Source organism: Carlito syrichta, unplaced genomic scaffold, assembly GCF_000164805.1.
Source record: "Carlito syrichta isolate Samal-C Ts95f unplaced genomic scaffold, Tarsius_syrichta-2.0.1 Scaffold304306, whole genome shotgun sequence".
Classification (NCBI taxonomy): domain Eukaryota; kingdom Metazoa; phylum Chordata; class Mammalia; order Primates; family Tarsiidae; genus Carlito; species Carlito syrichta.
This window is the reverse complement of record NW_007248402.1, coordinates 25230-47621: the sequence shown is the minus strand read 5'-3', so window position 1 is coordinate 47621 and position 22392 is coordinate 25230. Positions and strand designations below refer to the sequence as shown.

Below are 22392 nucleotides of genomic sequence, written 5' to 3'. Positions count from 1 at the left end.
AGCTGTTGTTTTTCTCTTTAGTTCTGTTATTCAGTGTCTTTGGGAGAGGCTTTCCCTTCTGTTGAATGCTCAGTCTTCTATTCTTCCTGATCCGGACTCTGGATTTGTTCTATTTTGAAATAGGATGGTGGACGGGAAGTTTTGGTGTCTCTTATAGTTTTTGAAAGTTGAATAAAGTAGGGGATGGGGCACTAGGATTCAGAACCTACTTGCAAATTACAATGTTCACTTTTTGTGGTATGTGTTTCATGAGACCCACTGCCCTCCACCACACAATATGATGATGCACAGCAGAAACCAATGCAAAAAACAATTGAACACACACACAGACACACCCCAAAACAAACTTGAATAACAAAAAAGTGAAACAAAACAAGCAACAACAACAAAACCAAGAAAACTAAACACACACATGCCTAGTACAAAGTGATTAGAGAAGAAAAACAGAAAGCCCAGAAAATAAAAAAAAAGTAATTCAGATCGAACCCTCACACATATATTGACACACACCTTAAAATATAAAAAATAAAAATAAAAACCCCAGAAGAACAAAGAGCAAAAACAATCCAACAAGAACAACAAAATTGAAAGATGAACACTCAATCATTCACATACACACATAAGCAGAAAATGACAAACAAAAGAAGAAACAGAAAACAACAAAAAAAATAAAATGGGGGGATGTAGCTCAAACTCTCACATACATATTCATGTACAAAGGAAAAATATTTAAAAAATAGATGAACTAATAGTCAAAACATTTTAAAACATTAAAAAATTAAAAATTACAGAGCCTATCTTCTTGTGACAGGCTCTGTAATTGTTCCTCTAACCAGGTCTTTCCTGCAGAGCCATCTCTTTCACTCTCTCCTCAGTGTCCGAAGCAGGGAAGGAGGACGGGCAGTGGAGGTGAGTGGGGCTGCGGTCTTCCCCTCCCACTCTCCTATGGTCAGGGAGATCTCCGTGGGGAGGTGCGGGATTGTCTTTTCCCCAGGTATTTACTCATGCGGGATGCCCCAGCCAGGCCTATCCTGGATTAGAGTTCTCCCATTGCAACTGACATCCAGGGTCCACCTGGGTTTGTCCCTCTCAGTTGTGGCCCAGCTATGTGGGTCTGATGTTCAGAGGATTGCTGGGGAGGAGGGGGTTTGGGTCAGCCCAGGACTCACTACTGATCTCATTGGAGTTCTTCCTCATCCTTTTCTGTCCACACCCTATGTCCTGCGGCTGGATCAGGTTAGGGGGTAGGGTGTCTGGAACTCAGCACTTGTTAGGTCCTCTGGAGTTTGTGCTTTCAGGATATTCCCTGTGGGTCACAATCAATCCCTGAGTAGTTGATCCATCAGTCATAGAGATTGGGTCTGTTGCTCTGTGGTGAGCAAGTCAGAGCACTTTCCTGCCCTGCTTTCAAGGTGATGGTGGGGGTGCCTCTCTTGTACTCTTCTGTGGGACTTTGCCTCTGAATTCCCTCTACAGCCCTTGCTGCCAGTGCCCTACCAGGCACTGAAGTGGTGAGGCAAAGCCTGGAACTGGCAGTCTTTCCTGCTGTACTGGTGAGGGAGAGCCTGGGGTGATGGTTTCTCCCCCACTGCTTTTTCACAGAATAATTTTTGTCCTTTAAAAAAAAGAATGGCACTTGGCTTCTGTGACCTGGGAAGAGCCAGGGATGAAGCAGAGAACCTGCAGCAACAGCTGTTGCACAAGGGGCCTGGTCACTTGCTTTGAGTCCCCACTTAGACATTCTCTCCCAGTATTTTCTTCCCAGGAATGGTTTTTTGATTTAAAAAAAAAAAAGGAAAATGGCACTCAACTTCTGCAACCTGGGAATTGCTAGAGTCCAATCCCATCAGCTGTGGCACCAGCTGCTGCACCAGGAGAGCCCTGGCTGCTAGCTCACTAGTCAGTCAGTCACTTATACACCCACTCACTCACCAGCACATACACAAAATTTTCCATACACTCACTCATTCACACCGGGACTTGCATAGTTCAACTGGCTTGGCCACCATCCTCCCCCCCCATCTATCAGGTTACACACATTGAAAGTGGCAGAGTAAGATACAGACGTGGAGATCCCTGACTGCAAGTCTCCAATGACCAGATCAGTAGTCCTTTGATTTCCAGAATCAACAGAACTTCTACCACAAAGGAATAATTTCTTAAGTTATATGCTTGTGATTGTGTGTTATATTCATACCACAGGGAGATTAAAATGTTTTTTGGCTTTGGCAGGTGAAAAAGTCTCACATTCAGTATAAGTACATTCAGGGTAACTTCTCCAGTTTAAGTGTGACACAGCTGATGGTTCTACCAGGGAGATGCAGTCAAGGTATAATGGTAACGGAAGAGTTCTCAATCCAAACAGCTACTGCATAATTACAGAGATCACCTACCATCTTGTGTTGGCTTAAAGGCCATTTCTATCTCCACTTATGGTATACACATATACATAAGCATTTCAGCACAAAATGTACAGTTAGCATCAGTTTGTGTTTAAATAAAGGCCTTAAGGGTGAAGTTTAAAGGCCAAGAGCTCCTCAGAGTGCACACTGTTCAAAGATCTGGAAACTTCAGATGTCATTTTATAAAACTAGAGGCCTCATTTGAATGGTTTTTCATCATTAAGATCCTTGGTGCACGGATGAGGGTCTCTTGCTGTGCCTCCATGGAGGTTGTTGTTTTCTATTCCAGATCCATCTGCGGACACCAGGACCATGGCTGTAAACAGGTTCATCATCTAATAACTGCGCTAGAGGGCGTACAGCTTCTCACTGAATTCAAACATGGAGTCGAACAGGTCCTCCGCGTCCATCAAGTGAAAATCATCCATACTGTGCTTCTTTCCACTCAGAAAGGTGACTGTACATTCCTTTGCATCAAATAAGAATGCAGACTATATTATTAAAACCTTGAAAGTCCCTGCCTTCAGGAGGTTGACCTGTTTGTGCTGAGAGAGGTCACTGAATCCACTTGGCAAACTCTATCACTTCCTTCATTGCTGGGGTGAAGCTCATGGAAAATTCTTCCCAGATTTCGTGGTCTGACTTGTGAGGATCCACATATGGAGATTTACTCATTGAACAGACCAGATGCATTCTCCCACCAGTGTTGCACAGGTAGCTATTCTTGTTCTCATTCTGAGAAAATTCATCTATTATGTACTCTTTGAGTATAAGCATTGGAGAAGTTCACCCAATGTTCTTTTTCAAGAAAAGTGACATGCCCATCTGGGTAATGCATCATGTTCCTCCCTCCATGCTGTCCACTGAGATGCTGCTGGCATTACTACAACACAAGGAAAATGGCCACTAAACTTGTTGCCACAACGCTCATGGTTTAAGTTGTACATGTGCTTGGGAATTTTTTTATCTGGAGCTGCACACTCTTGGTGAGTTTTTTCGCTACTCCTGATTACACATAAAGGTATCCTTGTGAGCTCTGGTCACCATGCCAATCACTTCTTCCTTGGTGAAATCAGAAGGTGGAGGAGGAGAGCTCTTGACATTCTCTTGCTCCAGCTGGAGCTTCAGCTGCTCCTGGACTGGTAAGGCCGTCTGCTCATGATGTTCCAAGAGTGTGTCATTCTGCAAGTGGTCGCAGAACTGGCTGTTCATCACGGTCTTCATTGCACTTTGCATTTCAGTAAGCATCCTCTGCTTTTCACTCTTAGGAATACAACCAGACAGAACAGAATCCCTCCACATCCTCACAGACAAGACACTTCTTGAAGCAATCCCGCTGAAACAGGTTCGGGTTTATCCTCATTATGAAGCAGTTCTCCTTCTTCAGGCACTTTTTATACTGGATGTTCTGCTGGACACTTCTCTGGAAGAAGCCCTTGCAGCCATCACAGGCCTGATTGCCATAGTGGAATCCCGACGCCACATGCCTGCAGACCTTGCACAGCAGGACCGTGCCACTGAACTTTGTTACCCAGCTGTGACACTTGGTCATCCCCGGGAGTGCTGGACTTGCCGGTCTTGGTGGAGCAATCTAGCTGATCACTCTTCAGTATACCTTTGATGTTGGTGAGGTTACTGCCCTTGGGGGCACAATATATGATGATGAAATGGGTACATGTGTACCCCCTGAGTCCAAGATACAGTGACAGCAATGAGGAGTACAGAGTAAAATAGAGTGAAATAAGATGAACAAGAATTAGAAAGAAAAAAAAAACACAGAACAATGAAAGCAGAAACCAAAGCAAAAAACAACTGGACACACACACACACACACACACACACACACACACACACACAGACATACACACACACCCCAACAAACTGGAATAACAAAAAAAGGAAACAAGACAAACAACCAAAAAACCCCAGGAAAACTAAGCACACACACACACCTACCATAAAATGAATGGAGAAGAAAAAGAGAAAGACCCCCCCCCAAAAAAACCTAAAAAATAAAATAAAAAAAAACCCCAAAGGAATTCAGACTGAATCCTCATACATAAATTGACACACACTTTAAACTAAAAATAAAATAAAATAAAATAGAGAAGCAAAAGAGCAAAAATCACCACCAACAAAAAAACTAAAAGATGTACACTCAATCATTCACAAACACACATAAACAGAAAACAAAAAACAAAAAAAGAAAAAGAAAAGAATAAAAAAGGAAAATAAAGGGGGGAGGAATGCAGATCAAACCCTCACATACACATTCAAGCACAAAGGAAAAATCTTAGAAAAATATATGAACTAACAAACAAATAGGCAAAAAAAATTTAAAAATTAAAAATTAAAAAAGAGAAAAAAAACCCCTGCTCTCTTGTGGCAGGTTCTGTAATTGTTCCTCTCATCTGCTCTCTCCTGCAGAGCTTCCACCTCTTTCACACTCTTTCCAGTGTCTGGAGCAAGGAAGGAGGAAGGGAAGTGGGGGTGGGTGTGGCTACAGTCCTCCCCTCCCACTTTCATATGGCCAGGGAGATCCTCTCCAGTGGGGGAGGTGTGGGATTGTCTCTTCTCCAGGTATGTACTAGTGGAGGGTGCCCCAGTCAGGCCTACCCTGGAATGGAGTTCTCCTATTGTGACTGACATGCAGACTCCTCCTGGGTTTGTCTCTGCCAGTCATGGTCCAGCTGTGTGGGTCTAACATTCAGAGCACTGTGGGGGAGGAGGAGTTTGGGTCAGCCCTGGAATCACCACTGATCTCTTTGGAATTCTTCCTTGTCCTTTTTTGGCCACACCCATTTTCCCTCAGCTGGATCAGGGTAGGGGGTAGGGCACCTGGGACTCAGTACTCATCAGATCCCTCCAAAGTTTGTGCTTTCAGGATATTCCCTCTGGGTCATGGTCAACCCTGAGTAGTTGATCTGCCAGTCACAGAGATTAGGTCTGTTGATCCATGGTGAGCAAATCGGAGCACTTTACTGCCCACCCTTCAAGATATGGTGGGGTGCCTCTCTTGTCTCTCAGGTGGAACTCTGTCTCTGGGCTCCCTTTACATCCTTTGCTGCCAGTGTCTAACCAGGCAGTGAAGTGGTAAGGTAAAGCCTGGAGTTGGCAGTCTCTCCTGCTGCAGTAGCAAGGCAAAGCCTGGATCTAGTAGTCTCTCCCCACTGCTTCTTCACAGGAAATTTTTGCCCACTAAAAAAAAAAAAATGGCACCTGGCTTTTGTGACCTGGAAAGTACCAGCAATCAAGCAAAGAAGTTGCAGCACCAGGTGTTGCACCAGAAGGGCCCTGACCACTTGCTCACAAACCCCCACTTAGTCAGTCTCTCTTACCATTTTCTTCCCAGGAAGGGTTTTGTTGATTAAGACGAAATGGCACTCAGCTTCTGTGTCCCGGGAATCACTAGAGTCCAAGCTGAGTAGCTGCAACACCAGATGGTGCACCAGGAGAGCCCTGGCCACTAGCTCCCTAGCCCTCACTCTGTTAACCACTCACAAGTTCACTCACTCTCCAGCATGTACACAAAATTTTCCATACACTCACTCATTCACACCAGGACCTCACAGAGTCTGACTGGTTTGGGCGTCATCTTCTCTGACCACACAGGCCAATATTTCTGATGAACATAGATGCAAAAATTCTCAACAAAATACTAATAAACTGAATTCAACAGCACACTAAAAGAATCACTAATCATGATCATGTGAAATTTACTCCTGGGATGCAAGGATGGTTCAACATAAAGCTAAAAACATAATATAACATATTAACAGAATGAAGGACCAAAAAACATCAATACATGGTCATCTCAGTACACGCAGAAAAAGCATTTGACAAAATTCATCATGCTTTCATGATAAAAACTCTCAACTAGTAAAATATAGAGGAAATGAACCTAAACACAATAAAGACTTTATATGACAAACCTGAAGCTAACATCACACTCAACAGTGAAAAATTGAATGCTTTTTCTTTAAGATCAGGAACAAGGCAAGGATACCCACTATTACCGCATTTATTCTCCATAGTACTGGGCATTTTAGTCAGAGCAACTAGGCTAGAGCAAAAAATAATAGACCTCCAAATTGGAAAGAAAGAAGTGAAAATGTCTCTTGTGGGGGGATACACTTCATCAATAAGGATACTTGACTTCAAAACAGGTGAAGTGGGGACCAAAAGTGAGGCCTAAACTTTTCCTGTACAATGACCATTTGTATACCAAATCCTGAACTGTACCCCACATCTTTATAATAGAAATTAAAAAAAAAGATATCTCTGTTTACAGACAGTATGATTTTATTATTAATATATATAAATAACCCTAAAGACTACACCAAAAATATGTTAGAATAAATGAATTCAATAGTTATAGGATATAAAATTAGCATAAAAATCAGTATCATTTCTATACACTAACAACAAATTATGTGAAAATTTTTCAAAATCTCATTTACAATAGCTAAGAAAAATAACTTTTAGGAATACATTTAACCAAGAAGTTAAAGATCTATATACTGAAAACTATAAACATGAATGAAAGAAATTAAAGAAGACACAAGTTAATGGAAATATATCCCATGTTCATGTGTTGGAAACATTTATATTGGTTAAAAGTCTACACTACCCAAAACAACCTACAGATATAATGCAATACCTAACAAAATTCTAATGACATTTTTCACAGAAATAGAAAAAAAGGTCTTAAAATTTGTATAAAACCAAAGATTCCCAAATGGCCAAAGCAATCATAAACAGAAAGAAAAAAGCTAAAGACACCAAGCTATATCACACTACCTGACTTCAATATACTACAAACTGACAGCAATCAAAATAGTTTTTATTGGCATTAAAAAACAGATGCACAGAGTAATGCAACAATAGAAAGAACCCAGGAACAAACCTACACATTGACAGTTAATTGATTTTCAATAAAGATGTCTAGAACACACAATGGGGAAAGGATAGTATCTTCAATAAATACTGATGAGAAATCTGGACAGTCACATGCAGAACAATGAAATTAGACTCTGTTCTTACCCTATATACAAAAATCACATCAAAATGGATTAAAGATTTAAATATAAGACCTGAAACTGTAAAACCACTAGAAGAAAACATAGAAGAAAATGTTCATGACATCGGTCTAGGAAATGATTTTTGGATATGACCCCAAAAGCCTAGACAATAAAAGCAAAAATAGACAGATGGGATTACATTGAATTTAGAAGCTCTGTACAACAAAGGAAACAACCAGTAGAGTGAAGACAAAAACTGCAAAATGGGAGCTAATATTTGTAAACCATATACCTCTGGGCACGGTAACTAACACCTGTAATCCCAGCTCTTCGGGAGTGGAAGGGAGGAGGATTTCTTGACCCCAGTATATTGAGACGACCCTAGGCAACATAGTGAGACCTTGTCTCTACAAAAAATTCAAAAAATTATGCCTGTAGTCCCAGATATTCAGGAGGCTGAGATGGAAAGATTGCCTAAGCCCAAGGTTGAGGCTACAGTTAGCTGTGATTATGCCACTGCACTCCAGCCTGGGCAACAAAGTGATACCCCTATTCCAAAAATTAAAATAAAATAAAAGGAACTCAACTCAATAGCAAGTAAACACCTAAATTGAAAATGGACAAAGGACCCAAATACACATTTCTCAAAAGAAGGCATAAGAATGGTATATGGAAAAAATGCTCGGCTGAGCTCGGTGGCTGAGCCTGTAATCCTAGCACTCTGGGAGACCAAGGTGAATGAATTGCTTGAGCCTGCAGGTTTGAGACCAGCCCAGGCAACTTGGTGAGACATCATCTCTACAGTAAATAAAAAATTAGTTGGGTGTGATAGTGTGCATTTGTAGTTCTGGCTACTTGGAAGGCTGAGGTGGAAGGATTGCTGGAGCCCAGCAGGTAGACCCTGGGGTGGCCGTGATGTGTCACTGTACCCCAGCCTGGGTGACTGAGTGAAATTCCAATAAAAAAAAAAGAAAAAAAAAGAAAAAATGCTCAATATCAGTAATCATCAGAGAAATGCAAATTAAAACCACAATGAGATGTCATCTTACACCTATTAGAATGGCCATTATCAAAAAAGGTTCAAAATATTGAGAAGGAACATACAGGTAAAATCTGCCTCCCAGGTTATATGAAAAACAGACTACAGTTTCCCAGGAGACTCACTTTATGAAGATTACTGGTCTTTTCCCCCAGTATTGATAAGTGATCAGAATAAATAGCCAGAAAGATAAAGGGTCTTTGTGATTTTCATTCTTTGACTCTTCTCAATGGAACAGATAATGTTGAACTCACAGCTCTTTTCCAAATGGGTTAATTGACAAACAAAAAGAAAACAGCTTAGTTTGAATCTGTTTACATAGAAATCTGATTAGGTGCTTCCTAACTCTAAAGACCATTTTTTCCCCCAAAAGTCCATTATTATATGAAATTATGGGTATTAAGTGTGGTAACATGTTTTTCTTGAGCGCCCATTTGCTTCCAATCCTAGGGCTTTGTGGTGTTCCATCTGATGTCACACCATGCCCAGCACAGTGGTTCATGCCTGTAATCCCAGCACTTTGGCAGGTCCAAGAGGGCAGACTGCTTGAGCCTAGGAGTTCAAGTCCAGCATAGACATAATAATGAGAACGCCTCTCTTCAAAACCAAACCAAACCAAACCCAAACAAACAAAAAACATAGCTGGGTGTGGTGGCACATTCCTGTATTCCCAGCTACTTGAGAAGCTGAGGTCAGCTGTTTTTTCAGTTCAGTGTTACTCGGTGATGTGTTCTCATCTACTCCTGTAGCCATACCATTCAAGGGCCCTCTGCAGTCCATTCAGGTCTTGGACGAGAGACTGAGGTGGAAGAATTGCCCGAGCCCAGGAGGTTGAGACTGCAGTGAGCCATGATTGTGTAACTTCCTCCAGGCTGGGCAACGGAACGAGACTTTAACTTAAAAAAAAAAAAAGAAGTCATATCAAGTATCCATGAGGAATAGCATCTTTGAATGACACAGTAAGAAAGGAGCATGGCGATTACAATACCTCTTGAACACATTCAGGACAGGACTAGGATATTTTTGTATCTGCATTGGAAATGTGCTTGTAGATACTGGAGAGTTATTTTATTTAAGACATTAGTTATCTTGCAAGCTTTTTATTCTGCAAAGTAGCAGGTCACACTGAGAAAGATGATCATCCTAGAAATGCTTTCCTGTTCTCATTGTCATAGAAAATCCAAGAGAATCTATAAACCATTAAAACTAATGAGTTCAGAGAGTTTCCTTGATTCCACATCAATAAAGTTCTCATATACTAGCCATAACCAATTAGAAAATATGATGAAAATCCCATTCACAATAGCATAATAGCTAAATCTACAAATCTACTAGCTTTAAATAGCAACATAAATCTCAAAACAACTAGTATAAAAACAAATTATGCAATGGCAGACATCATTTATATAAAAACAAAAAATCTTGTTTTTAAGGTTTCAGGCCAGGAATGGTGGCTAATACCTGTAATCCCAGCATTTGGGAGGCCAAGGGCTTGAGACCAACCTAGCAACCTAGGTAACATAGTGAGACTTTGTCTCTACAAAAAAAAAAAAAAAAAAAAAAGAAAGAAAAGAAAAGAAAATTAACTGGGCTTGGGGGCATATACCTGTAGTTCCAGCTACTAGGGATGCTGAGGTGAAAGGATCACCTGAGCCTAGGAGGTCAAGGCTGTGGTGAACTGTGATTGTGCCACTGTGCTCCAGCCTTGGCAACACAGTGAAATCCCAATCAAAAGATAATAATAAATAAAATGAAGTTTCAAATGCCAAAGTACTATGTGATTATTTATAGATTGATATACAAAATTCAGGTTGCTAGTTACCTCTGGGTAGTGCAAGAAAAGAATAAGATTGGAGATATCCTCACAAAGACTTTATTACTCAAGAATAAATCTGAAGCAAATGCATGGCAAAGTGCTAAGGTGTGCTATAGATGAGTGGTGAGTATTATTTTCTTCAAGAGATCATTATTGCTCTCAATAACTTTATATTTCATAATAAAATGTTTTAAAATACGAATGTAATTGTCAGGAATAGAGCAAACATTTTTCTTATTGTTCTTTTAGAAGATTTTCTTAGAATCTTAGAATGAAATAAGAATCAGTCAGAATGTGTGAATGGTTTTGTTGTTTTTGGAAAACATCATCAGCAACTAGCTAGCAAACAAAGTTATGTATGAAACAAGTTATAACTGACATTCCCAGAGTTGATACTCTTTGGATAAGCAACTTTCAACATTCCTCTTATGGAGAAACCTATCCCTCAAATTTTTATGTAACAGAGACTGTTTTAGGGACCCTGTACTAGGGGAAAAATGTTTGGAGTTTTGGTACCAATTTTGACAGTACTTGGTGGCATTGGAGAAGTTACTTCTCTTGTGCTCACTCTCCTCATTTGTAAAATATGGGTATTCACTCTTTTCCCCTTCTCACAGGTCTATAGTCTCCAAGGAGACTCTAACTTGTGAAGATTAATGGTCTTTTTCCCCAGCACTGATAGGTGGTTGGAATAAATAGCTAGACAGATAATGGGTCTTTGTGATTTTTGTTATATGACTCTTTTCTTGTCTTTACTTCTCTTCTCAATGGAACATATGATGTGGAACTCACAGCTTTTCTCCAACTGGTTTAATTGACAAAAAGAGAACACCTTAGTTTGAATCTGTTTATATAGAAATCAGATTAGGTGCTTCCTAACTTTAAAGACCATTTCCCACCCCCCAAAGTCCATCATTATATGAAAATGTGCAGAGTAAATGGGATAATAAATCTGAGACTGTGTATTGTTATAGAAATGTTAGGGGATCCTGTGTACTTGGTTTTAACTGATTTTCAGATTGAATTTCATGAAAAGTCAAGCATAGTTAAGATGTTGGGCAGTGCAAAAACAATCATGTTTTAGGGAAAACGAGTAGAGTCCACCTAATATTGAAGGTTCAGGAGACTGGTAATGTGCAAATAAGATATAATCTTAGGGATTCTCTTTAGAAAGAAGTGTGCAGAAGTGTTACTGCAGTGCTCTTTTCCTAAATTATTACAGTCTTAAAAAATTATTTCTATTTTAAAGTTGTGGGGTACAATTTGGGGTTAGGTATACAAATGATCATTGTGTAGATAAAGTTTGGGCCTCACTTTTGTCCCCACTTCATCTGATTTGAGATCAGGTACTCTTACTGAAGTGTGCTCCCCTCTCTCCCCTGGCAGTTACCACTACTGCCAATCCCTTTCTTATAGTATTATGATAATTGTTTAGGGTCAGCTTATGAGTGAGAACCTGTGGTACTCAGTTCTTTGTTTCTGTGTATTATAGACTCTAAGCCCATTCAAGTTGCTGTGAAGTTCATAATTTTGTCCTTCTTTATGGCTGTGTAATATTCAAAGGTGTGTGTATACCACATTTTTTGTAATCCAGTCCTCTTTGGATGGACAACACACTTGGTTCCACCTTTTTGCTATTGTGAATAATGCTGCAACAAACATGCATGTGCAGGTTTCTTTTTCATAGAGTGATCTGAGGTTCTCTGGGTATATTCCTAGACGAGGGATTGCAGGGTTGTATGGAAGGTCAATTTTTAGGTCCTTTAGGAAATACGAAACTGTTTTCCATATAGATTGCACTAGTTCACAATCCCACCAACAGTGTAGAAGCGTTCCCTTTTCCCTACATCTTCTCCAACATTCGCTGTTTTTTGAGGTATTGAAGATGGCCATTCTGACTGGAGTTAGGTGGTATCTCAGTGCAGTTTTAATTTGCATTTCTTTGATGATCAGTGAGGCTGAGCACTTTTTCATGTATCTGTTGTCTGCTCACATATCTTCTTTTGAGAAATGTCTATTCATATTTTTTTCCCACTTTGTAATAGGATTGTTTGTTTTTTTCTTTTTGGCATGTTTGTATTCCCTGTAGATACTGGATTTTAGGCCTTTGTCAGATATACAGTTGGCAAATATTTTTTTCCCCATTCTGTGGGCTGTCTCCTCCTCTCCTGATGGGTTCTTTTGCTTTGCAGAAGCTTATCAGTTTGATAAGGTCCCATTTGCCTATCTTATCTCTATGGCATGGGTATTTGGGGTTTTGATCAGGAATTGGTTGCCAGTCCCAATTTCCATAAGGGTGTCTCCTGCAATTTCTAAGGTTATTATAGTTTGAGGTTTTACATTTAGGTCTTTGATCCATTTAGAGTTGATTTTTGTGTATGGTGATAGGTAGGGGTCTTGTTTTAATCTGCACGAGGTCAGTCAGTTTTCCCAGCCCCATTTACTGAACAGTTCACCTCTTCCCAGTGATTGTTAGTAAAGGCTTTGTCAAAGATGAGTAGTTTGAGAAATTGAAGTTTTGCTTCCAGAATTGTTATCCTCTTCCATTGGTCTATATGCTTCTTCTTGTACCAATAACAGGCTGATTTGATTAGTATAGCCTTATACTAAAGTTTAAAGTCTAGAAATGTGATACCTCCCAATTTGTTTCTTTTGCTGAGGATTGTTTTGGTTATTCATGGTCATATATGTTTCCATATGAATTTCTGTATTGTTATTTCCAGGTCTAAGAAGAATGGTGCTGGTAATTAATGGGTAATGTGTTAAATCTGTAGATTGTCTTGGGTAGAATGGATGTCTTAAAGATTCTTCCAGTCCATGAGCATGGAATATTTTTCCATTTGTTTGTCATTTTTGATTTCTTTGAGCAGTGTTTTGTAGTTTTCATTATAAAGGTCTTTCACTTCTCTGACTAGGAGATGCAAAGGTATTTCATTTTTTTGTGGCTATTGTGAATGGGATTGTACTTTTTTTGGGGGTTTCTGTTTGTTTATTGTTGATATATAGCAATAAGACTCTTTTGCACATTTATTTGATACCATGAGACTTTTCCAATGTCCTTAATTAGTGCAAAGAGGTTTTTGACAGATTCTCTTGAGTTTTCAAGGTACAGGATCATGTCATCTGCAAAGAGGGATAACTAAACTTCCTCTTTTGGTTACTCCTTATTTCCTTCTCTTGTCTGATTGCTCTAGTTAGAACTTCCAACACTATGTTGAACAGGAGGGGTGAGAGTGGGCAGTCTTGTCTTGTTCCAATTTTCTGGGGAAATGGTTTCATTTCTGTCTGATTAGCAGCATGTTGCCTGTGGGCTTATTGTAGATAGATTACTATTTTGAGGTATGTTAATATCTATGCCTATGTGGTCAAGGGTTTTTATCAAGAGGGGATGATGGATTTTATTGATAGCTTTTTCCAGATCTAATGATATAATCATGTGGTTTTGTTTTTATATATGTTGATGCATTTAATTATGTTTGTGGTCTTGTGGATGTTGAAGCAGCCTTGCATCTCATGGATGAAGCCTACTTGGTCATGGTGGATGATTTTTGGGATGTGTAGTTGGATCTGTTTGCTAGAATCTTGCTGAGAATTTTTGCATTTATGTTAATCAAGGATATTAGCCTATAGTTCTCTTTCTTTGTTGGATCTCTTCCTGGTTTAGGTAAAACTTCATAAAATGATTTTGGGAAAGCTTCATCTCCTTGATTGCCTGGAATACTTTCAATAGGATTGTTATCAATTCCTTCTTGTATGTTTTGTAGAATTCTGTTGAAAAGTTATCTGGTCCAGGGCTTTTTTTGTAAGTAGTTTTTATGATGAAGTCAATTTCCTGGGTTGTTATCAGTCTATTCAGGGTCTCAATTTCTTCTTATTTCAACCTGTGTGATATCGGAAAGTTCTCCATTTCATTTAGGTTTTTGAGTTTGTTTCTATACAAGTGTACATAGTAATTTCTGGTAATCTTTTATATTTTATTAGGGTCAGTTCTGATCTCATACTTTGCATTTCTGATTGTGTTTATTTGGGCTTTTTTTTTTCTTTTTCTTGGTCAATCTGACAAGGGGTCCATCAGTCTTGTTTATCCTTTCACAGAACCAGCCTTTTTTTTCATTGATTTTTTTCTATTATATTTTTGTCTTATATGTCCTGCATTTGGGCTTTTATTTTGGTGATCTGGATACCTTTTTCCCTTTTAATTTTTTTGTCTTAAAGATGTGGGGCACAATTCAGGGGTAGGTATACAAATGTTCATTATCCAGGTACCCTTATTGATGAGGTGTGTCCCCCTGCTCCCCCAGCAGATTCGCACTCTTGCCAATAGTGATCTGGATTCTTCTGCTAAAGTTAGGATTTTGGTGGTCTTGCTTTTAGAGCTTCCTTAGTGATTTGTTAGGCTGTTAACTTGTGATCTATTCATTTTCTTCATGTGTGTTGATAGAGATATGAATTTCCCTCTTAGGAGAGCTCTCATGACATCCCATAGGTTTTGTTAAGTTGTGTCTTCATTTTCACTTATTTTCAGGAATCTTTTAATTTCTTTTTTGATTTCCATGTTGATCCAGGAGTTTTTCAGCATCATGCTGTTTCATGTTCATGTCTTTGTGGGTTTTGGGGGGAATTTTGTTGGTGCTGATATTTATTTGTATTCCACTATAATCTGAGAAGGTGCCTGGCAGTATTTCTATCTTATGAAATTTGTTTATGATTGTCATATGGTCGAGGCTGTGGTCAATCTCAGAGTACATTCCATGTGTTGATGAGTAGAATGTATATTCTGTGGTTGTTGGGTGGAGTGTTCTATAGGTATCTATTATGTCCATTTGGTCAAGTGTCAAATAGAGGCTCCAGATCTTCTTGTCTAGAGTTGTTAGTGGAGTATTTGAGTCCCCAGCAATGATAGTGTTAGAGTCAATATCTTTTTTAGTTTGCTTAGAAACTGCTTTATGAAAGTTGGTGCACCTATGTTGGATGCATATATCCTAAGATGAATATTTCTTGTTGATAGAGTGAAACTTTTATCATTATGTAGTGACCTTCTGTATCTTTTAAAATTTTGGATAGCTTAAAGAATATTTTTTCTGATATTAAGATTGTAACTCCTGTTTTCTTTTGTGTTCCATTTACCTGAAAATTTGTTTTCCATCCTCTTACTTTGAGTCAGTGAGTGTCCTTTCTGGTGAGATAAGTCTTCTGGAGACAGCATTTGGTTGATTCATGCTTTTTAAATCCGGTTTGCAATATTTTGGCCCTTTATATTTTTCAGTGGTGCATTTAGTCCAATCACATTCAGGCTAATTATTGAGATGTGAGAGTTTATCCTTGACATGAGGTTCTTATAGAGTTTTTTGTTGTTCATTTGTTTACTTGTTTGTTGGTTTCCTTTTGATTTGGGGGTTGATTTATGTGTGTTTTCAATCTTTTTCCTGAATTATTGGGAAGGGTATGGTCTTCTTTCTTCTGTGTTTAAGACTTTCTTAAGTGTGCTTTTAGAGCTGATCTGGAGGCAGTGGCACAAACTCTTAGGGATTGAATGCCTGGGAAGGATTTTAATTCTCCATTACTGATGAAGCTTAGCTTAGCTTGGTAGGAAATTCTTGGTTGAAATAGTTTATCTTTGAGAAGTTTGAAGATTGGACTCCAGTCTCTTCTAGCCTATAGTGTTTCTGTAGATAAGTCTGCTGCTATTCTAATTGGTCTTCCCCAATATGTAGTCTGACTTTTCCCTATTACTGCCTTTAGGATTTTTTTCTTTTACTCTTACTTTATGTAAGTGAATTCATATGTGTCTAGGAGTTGGTCTTCTCATTTGATGTCTCACAGGGGTGTTCTGATCTCTTACTTTTAAATGGTCACAGCTCTGATGAGATGAGGGAAGTTTTCTTGAACAATTTCATGGAATGTTTATTCCAGGCTGTTCTCTTTCTCTCTTTCTTCCTCAGGGCTTACAATTAATCTTAGGTTCAGCCTCTTGGTAAAATCACACATCTCTTGGAGGCATTGTTTCATCCTTTTAAGCTTCTTTTATGTGTTTTCAACAGCATGCATTAGTTCCATATTTTGGTCTTTGAGCTATGTGATTCTTTCTTTTGCTTGGTTAATTCTGCTTTCCATGCTTATCAGTTTGTTATTTATTTCATTCACTGTATTCTTTATTGCCATCATCTCAGTTATCAACTGCTTCATTCTTTCTTCTTGTCTCTCCTCATTTCTATTTATTCTCTCTTTTAATATCTTGACATCTGCATCTGTGATTTGAGACCAGCCATTCTGGGGCTCTTCACTGAGTTCTGACGTCTGTATTCTCAGTTGTTGTCTTCCCAGGAGTCTGTATGGCACCTTTTCTCTTCCATTGATTTTTCATTTGTGAAGATTTTTCTCCCCTTTTTCCCCTTCTTTAAATCTGTTGTTCAGTGGTGGGGGGATAGCTTTCACTTCTGTTTTCTCAATCCCCTATTATTCTTTATGTAGATCCTCTGGGTTTGTTCAATTTTGAAGCTGAACTGGGGATGGAGGGCTGTGCTTTTTGGATTTTTGAGATTTGATTAAGGGAGGAGCTGTGCTTCAGAAGTTATCTACAGATCCCAGTATCTACTGACAGGTATGTGGGCCTCCCAGAATCCACTTCCCATCACCTTAAAATCTGTCCATATAGTGGGGGTGTATGTTTGCCCCATGAAAGCAAAATGAGATAAGATAAAGAAGAATAATGGAAAAAGGAAGGAGGAAGACAAAAGCAAGGTGAAGAGAGGGAAAAAATAGAGGGAAAACAGACATGCACACCAACTAATGAATAAACAAAGAAACAAACACAAACAGAAAAAACAAATATAACAAAACATACAATCATACAAACAAACAAAAAGCCCCTGTTTATCTGTTGATGTATTTGCTCTCAAAAATATCCACACACAAACAGAAAATACAATAAACAACAATATAATAACTAAAACAAAGCAAGTATGAAAACATAAACAAAAACTGAAAGAAAGGGAAAAAAAGAACTTTCTTTGTGGTCATTTCTGAGACTTCAGGTTACTTTCCCAAGCACTGCTGGTGCATTTGGCTGCTACCATGTGGCTCCATGGCTCCATTCTCCAGCCCATCCCCACTGTTCTCAGAGCAGGCCAATCAGATTGCTCTCAGTGTGGGTTAGATGCCCCACAGACTGCTGTGGGAGGAGCGTGAATCAGATCCAGGTTCACCCAACTCATCTGCTGCTGCAGTCAAGTCTCTCACTCAGGTAAGATGTGTCTGTGCCTGGTCCAGCATGGGGAAGAGCATCTGTCTCCCTGTGTCCAGTGGTTGATCCCAGAGGGGTGTGGAGATCAACTTTGCCTCAGGTTGGTGGCTGGTGGAGCTGGCAGGGCAACACAGGTCTCTGCATGGTTCTAGAACAGAGAAAATAGTGGCAATGTCTTCTTATCAGTGGCAGATCTCATGTCCAGATTTCCTCACCACACCTTCTCCACAGTTCCTTTTGCCAGCACCCAGCCTGTTGGCACAGGTAGTGGCATGGGCCAATACCCGATGCTTAGTAGCAACTGATCTCTGCTGTCTTTTCCCAAGAGCCCCTGAGAATGGCAGATTATCCTGCCTGCTGGGGGCTCTGATCTTAGGGCAGTGGTGGGTTGCAGTCACTTCTTGAGGAGATCCCTGGGTGCTTTAACCCAAATCTCCCCTCAGTTGGACATTCATTCACCCACTGGTACACACCCACTCATGCAGACAGTCTTTATGGATACTCACCTTTTGCAGAGACTATTATACTCTGACCAGTTCTGCTGCCATCTTTCCTGCTTCTACTAGTCTTTGAAGAATTTCATTCTCCTATCAGATTGAGAGGTATTATTGACATTAAGATTCCTTGTTGGAAGCAATCTACAGATTCAATGCAGTACCCATTAAATTACCAATAGCATTCTTCTCAGACCTGGAAATGACAGTACAGAAATTTATATGGAAACATAAATGACCATGAATAGCCAAAACAATCCTTAGCAAAATAAACATAGCAGGAGGTATCACACTTCCAGACTTCAAACCTTACTATAAGGCTAAAATAATCAAAACAGCCTGGTATTGGTACAGGAATAGGCATATAGACCAATGGAACAGGATAGAGATTCTGGAAGCAAAGTGTAAATTTCTCAACCAATTCATCTTTGACAAAGCCTCCAACAACAACCACTGAGGAGAGGAGAACCTATTCAGTAAATGGTGCTGGGACAATTGGCTGATCACATGCAGAAGATTGAAACAGGATCCCTACCTATCACCATACACAAAAATTAAATGGATGAGAGACCTAAACATGAAATCTCAAACTATAAGAATCTTAGAAAATGCAGGAGGCACCCTTATGGAAATTGGAATTGGCAACCAATTCCTGATCAAGAACCTAAGTGCCCATACCATAGGAAATAAGATAGACAAGTGGGACCTCATCCAACTGACAAGCTTCTGCAAAGCAAAAGAAACCATCAAAAGAGCAGGAAGACAGCCCACAGAATGGGAAAAAATATTTGCCAACTGTATATCTGACAAAGCCCTTCCATTAGGATCTACAAGGAACTCAAATGTGCTAAAAGGAGAAAAACAAACAGTTCCATTAAAAAGTGGGCAAAAGACATGAATAGACACTTCTCAAAAGAAAATATATGGGCAGGCAACAGACACATGAAAAAGTGCTCAGCCTCACTAATCATCAGAGAAATGCAAACCAAAACCACATTGAGATAACATCTAACCCCAGTAAGAATGGCCATCATTAATTAAACAAACAGCAGATGCTGGCAAGGATGTAGAGAAAAAGGAACACTTCTACACTGCTGGTGGGAATGTAAACTAGTGTAAACTCTTTGGAAGACAGTGTGGTGATATCTGAAAGAACTAGAAATTGATCTTCTATATGACCCACCAATCCCCTGAGTATGCTGGAAATCCCTCAGTATACTGGGAATATACTCAGAGGAACTCAAATTATTCTACAAAAAAGATACTTGCACCCATATGTTTGTTGCAGCTCTATTCACAATAGCAAAAAAACGGAACCAACCATGCTGTCCATCAAAGTTGGACTGGATAAATAAATGTGGTACAGATACATGTTGGGAGGCAGCCGTGGAGGCCTGCCTGAGCGTTAGGGATCCAGGCAGGCTGCGGACCCTGAGACCCCAGGTTGGTTCAGGAGCTGAAGGCCCATTCCCTCCTCCTTTCCTTGTTGTTTAGCATTACCCACTGGTAGGGATTTTAACGATCTGTAAGTTCTGAGAATATGACAGGCATAGCTGACTCTAGGGATCCATTGTTCCCGCTTCTCACAGACTGCGGTTTCGGCTTTAAACTTAACACAGTTCAAACTCAGATCACATTTGGGAGCCTTATACATAATACAAGCTTCTTCATAAGATTTAAAAATGTATTTATAAAATTAGTATATACATTTAGAGAGCTGTTTCCAGCATGAGATAGTTATCTGGGGTTACCAGAAATGGCCCAGCACGAACTTTGGGCTGGGCCACATTCCTAAGGGCCCAGCGTCCATTTTGGACTGGGCCACATTCTTTAGGAACTGGTCTGATCTATAATTAAGAGTTTTTTATAGTACAGGTAAAGTTAGCACAGAATAAGAAGGTATTAGGATTTAAGTCAGTCATAAGTGGGTATGCATAAGTTTTAGAAATTATTGACTATTAGGATTTTATGATATTGAAACTGTTGTATTGCTTTTGAGGAACATAAACCAAGCATAAGGAACAGTGAAATAATTTTAAGATTGTCCTTCCTCATGCTTGGGGGAAAAACGCCTGGTGGGCGGGGATGCCCCCCCCACCTGGCTTTGTGTTCATGTAAAACTCTTGTGATTTAATTAAGATTGTCCTTTCTCATGCTAAGGAAAACGCCTGGTGGGTGAGGATGCCCTCCACCCACCTGGCTTTGTGTTCATGTAAAACTCTTGTGATTTGATTGGGGTTGCCCTTCCTCATTCCTAAGGAAATGCCTGGTGGGAGGGGGACGCCCCTCACCTACCTGGCTTCATGCCCACGTGAAAGTCTTGTGATTTGACATGTGAAAATTTGGGATAAAAGACTCATGTTTGTTCCCAATAAATGGCTTCTGCTCATTTCACTGAACAGTTGTCCACTTTCTTTCTCTTTCTTCCTCTTTATATCTATGCCTCCTCTTGCTTTCTTTTAATATCTATCCCTACTACAGAATCGGCTTCTGCACTAGACAGAGTCCAGTCTCTTTCTTTCTCCTTATTTCTCCAGAATATTCGCCGACGCTGCCCCACCTTCCAGGGACCCTCTAAATCTCTTTTGGGGGGCTGGCCCCCCATAGATACACAATGGAATATTATGCAGCCATAAAGGACAAGCATATGGACTTTGCAGCAACTTGGATGGATTTAGAATTGATCATACTCAGTGATCTATCACAGACACAAAGAACAGAGTACCATATGTTCTCACGCATAAGTGGACCTTGAACAATTATCATAATAATATAAGAAAGGGACTGGTAGTAGTAGGAAACTGTCAGGGGAGGGGGGTGGGATTGGCAGTTGAGGGAAACTGCCAGGGGAGGGAGGGACATACCTCATCAACAAAGGTACCTGCATAATGAACATATGTATACCTAATCCTGAATTGTACACACATCCTTAAAATAATAATAAAAAAGACTTCTTGCTGAGATAAGAAATATCCTCTGGGACTTAGTTTCACTGAAAAGAGAATGTCAACTACTTTCTTATGGTTATCAACAGATGTAGAAAGACAGTGGTTAAAACTCAGGAGTTACACTGTCTGGGTTTGAAACTAGACTCTACCATTTCAAACTGGATGCCAAAATATGTAAACGTTCTCACCTTCATCTCTTTATGAGTAAAATGGGGATGATTAATGGTACCTGCCTTTTGGCTTGTAAGGGTTTTAGGGAAGGCAATCATATCTCTTTTCAAGGGAAGATCTGGTTTTATGAAGCCTGAAGCCTATATTTTTCAGTTCTTTTTAAGAAAAAGAATATAAAATTATAAATAAAAAATAAAGGCCAAAGGAGGGGTCTGTGTGACTGGGGGAACCTAAAGCTTCATGGTACATCTTCATTACCTTCATGGCACATCTGTCTCTGCTCTTCTCCACTCACCAATCCAGGAACCAACTAAGAAATTATACACAGGAGTCAGTCAGTCAGGGATCAAAGACAGTCAACCATCCCTCAGCTACCATTCCAAAATCCGAAAGCTCTAAAAACCAAAAATATCGTTGTAACTCATTTGGCGGCAAAATCCAACATCATCTGAATTCTTTTGACAGTAGAATCTGAACTGATGTAATATAGTCTTAATTTATCACACTCAGTGTGGATGGATATTCATATATTTCATTGCAGAAATATTATTAACATGTTTGATGACAAAGACTTGCCCCAGAGTCTGTATGTGAACTATATGACCTTTCTAAAACCTAATAGTTCTGAATTTTAAGACCCACTTAGCTCTAGGAGTTTCAGATAACAAATTATGGATGGTGTCAGGTGTATTACCGATAAACTGAGTTAAAGAATACATCAAAATCCCTGGGTTGGAGACTGGACTTCCCCTGAGGAACAGGCTGCAGTATATATCCCTTATCGCAAACTCACCAGCTCCTCCAAGTTCATCCTGAGGAGGAAGAAATAAGAGGGCAGAATTGAGAAGGTTAGAGAGCTTCTCCCAAATATTTTCCTCCTAGGGAGTCAAATGGAAACATGAGAAGTGGGAATAAGTGCTCCACACTAACAATGGGATTCTTGTGAAGATTAAGTCAAATCATGACTTCAAGTGCATAGAGCTATTCTGGACCCATCAGAAGCCTCAGTAGCCATTGCTGTTGTAATTGTCTACATGTGCCTCATGCACTGGACTAACTTCCCCCTGGTCTCAGTCTCTGGACAGTCTGACCTTCCCCAACTCTTTTGGGGGAGATTGTTAGGGGCTTGCTTAGAGGAGTTAGTGTAGTCATGTGCTGCATAATAATGCTTCTGTCAATGAGGGACTGCATATACAATAGTGGTGCCATAAGATTGCAAAGGAGCTTAAAAATTATTATCATCTGGTGAGCTCATAGC

At 39.7% G+C, this 22392-nt stretch overlaps 1 pseudogene; it reads right to left on the bottom strand.

Moving 5' to 3' along the window:
• Nucleotides 1–2506: 2506 nt before the first annotated feature.
• Nucleotides 2507–13165, bottom strand: LOC103262027 (annotated as a pseudogene).
• Nucleotides 13166–22392: the final 9227 nt, after the last annotated feature.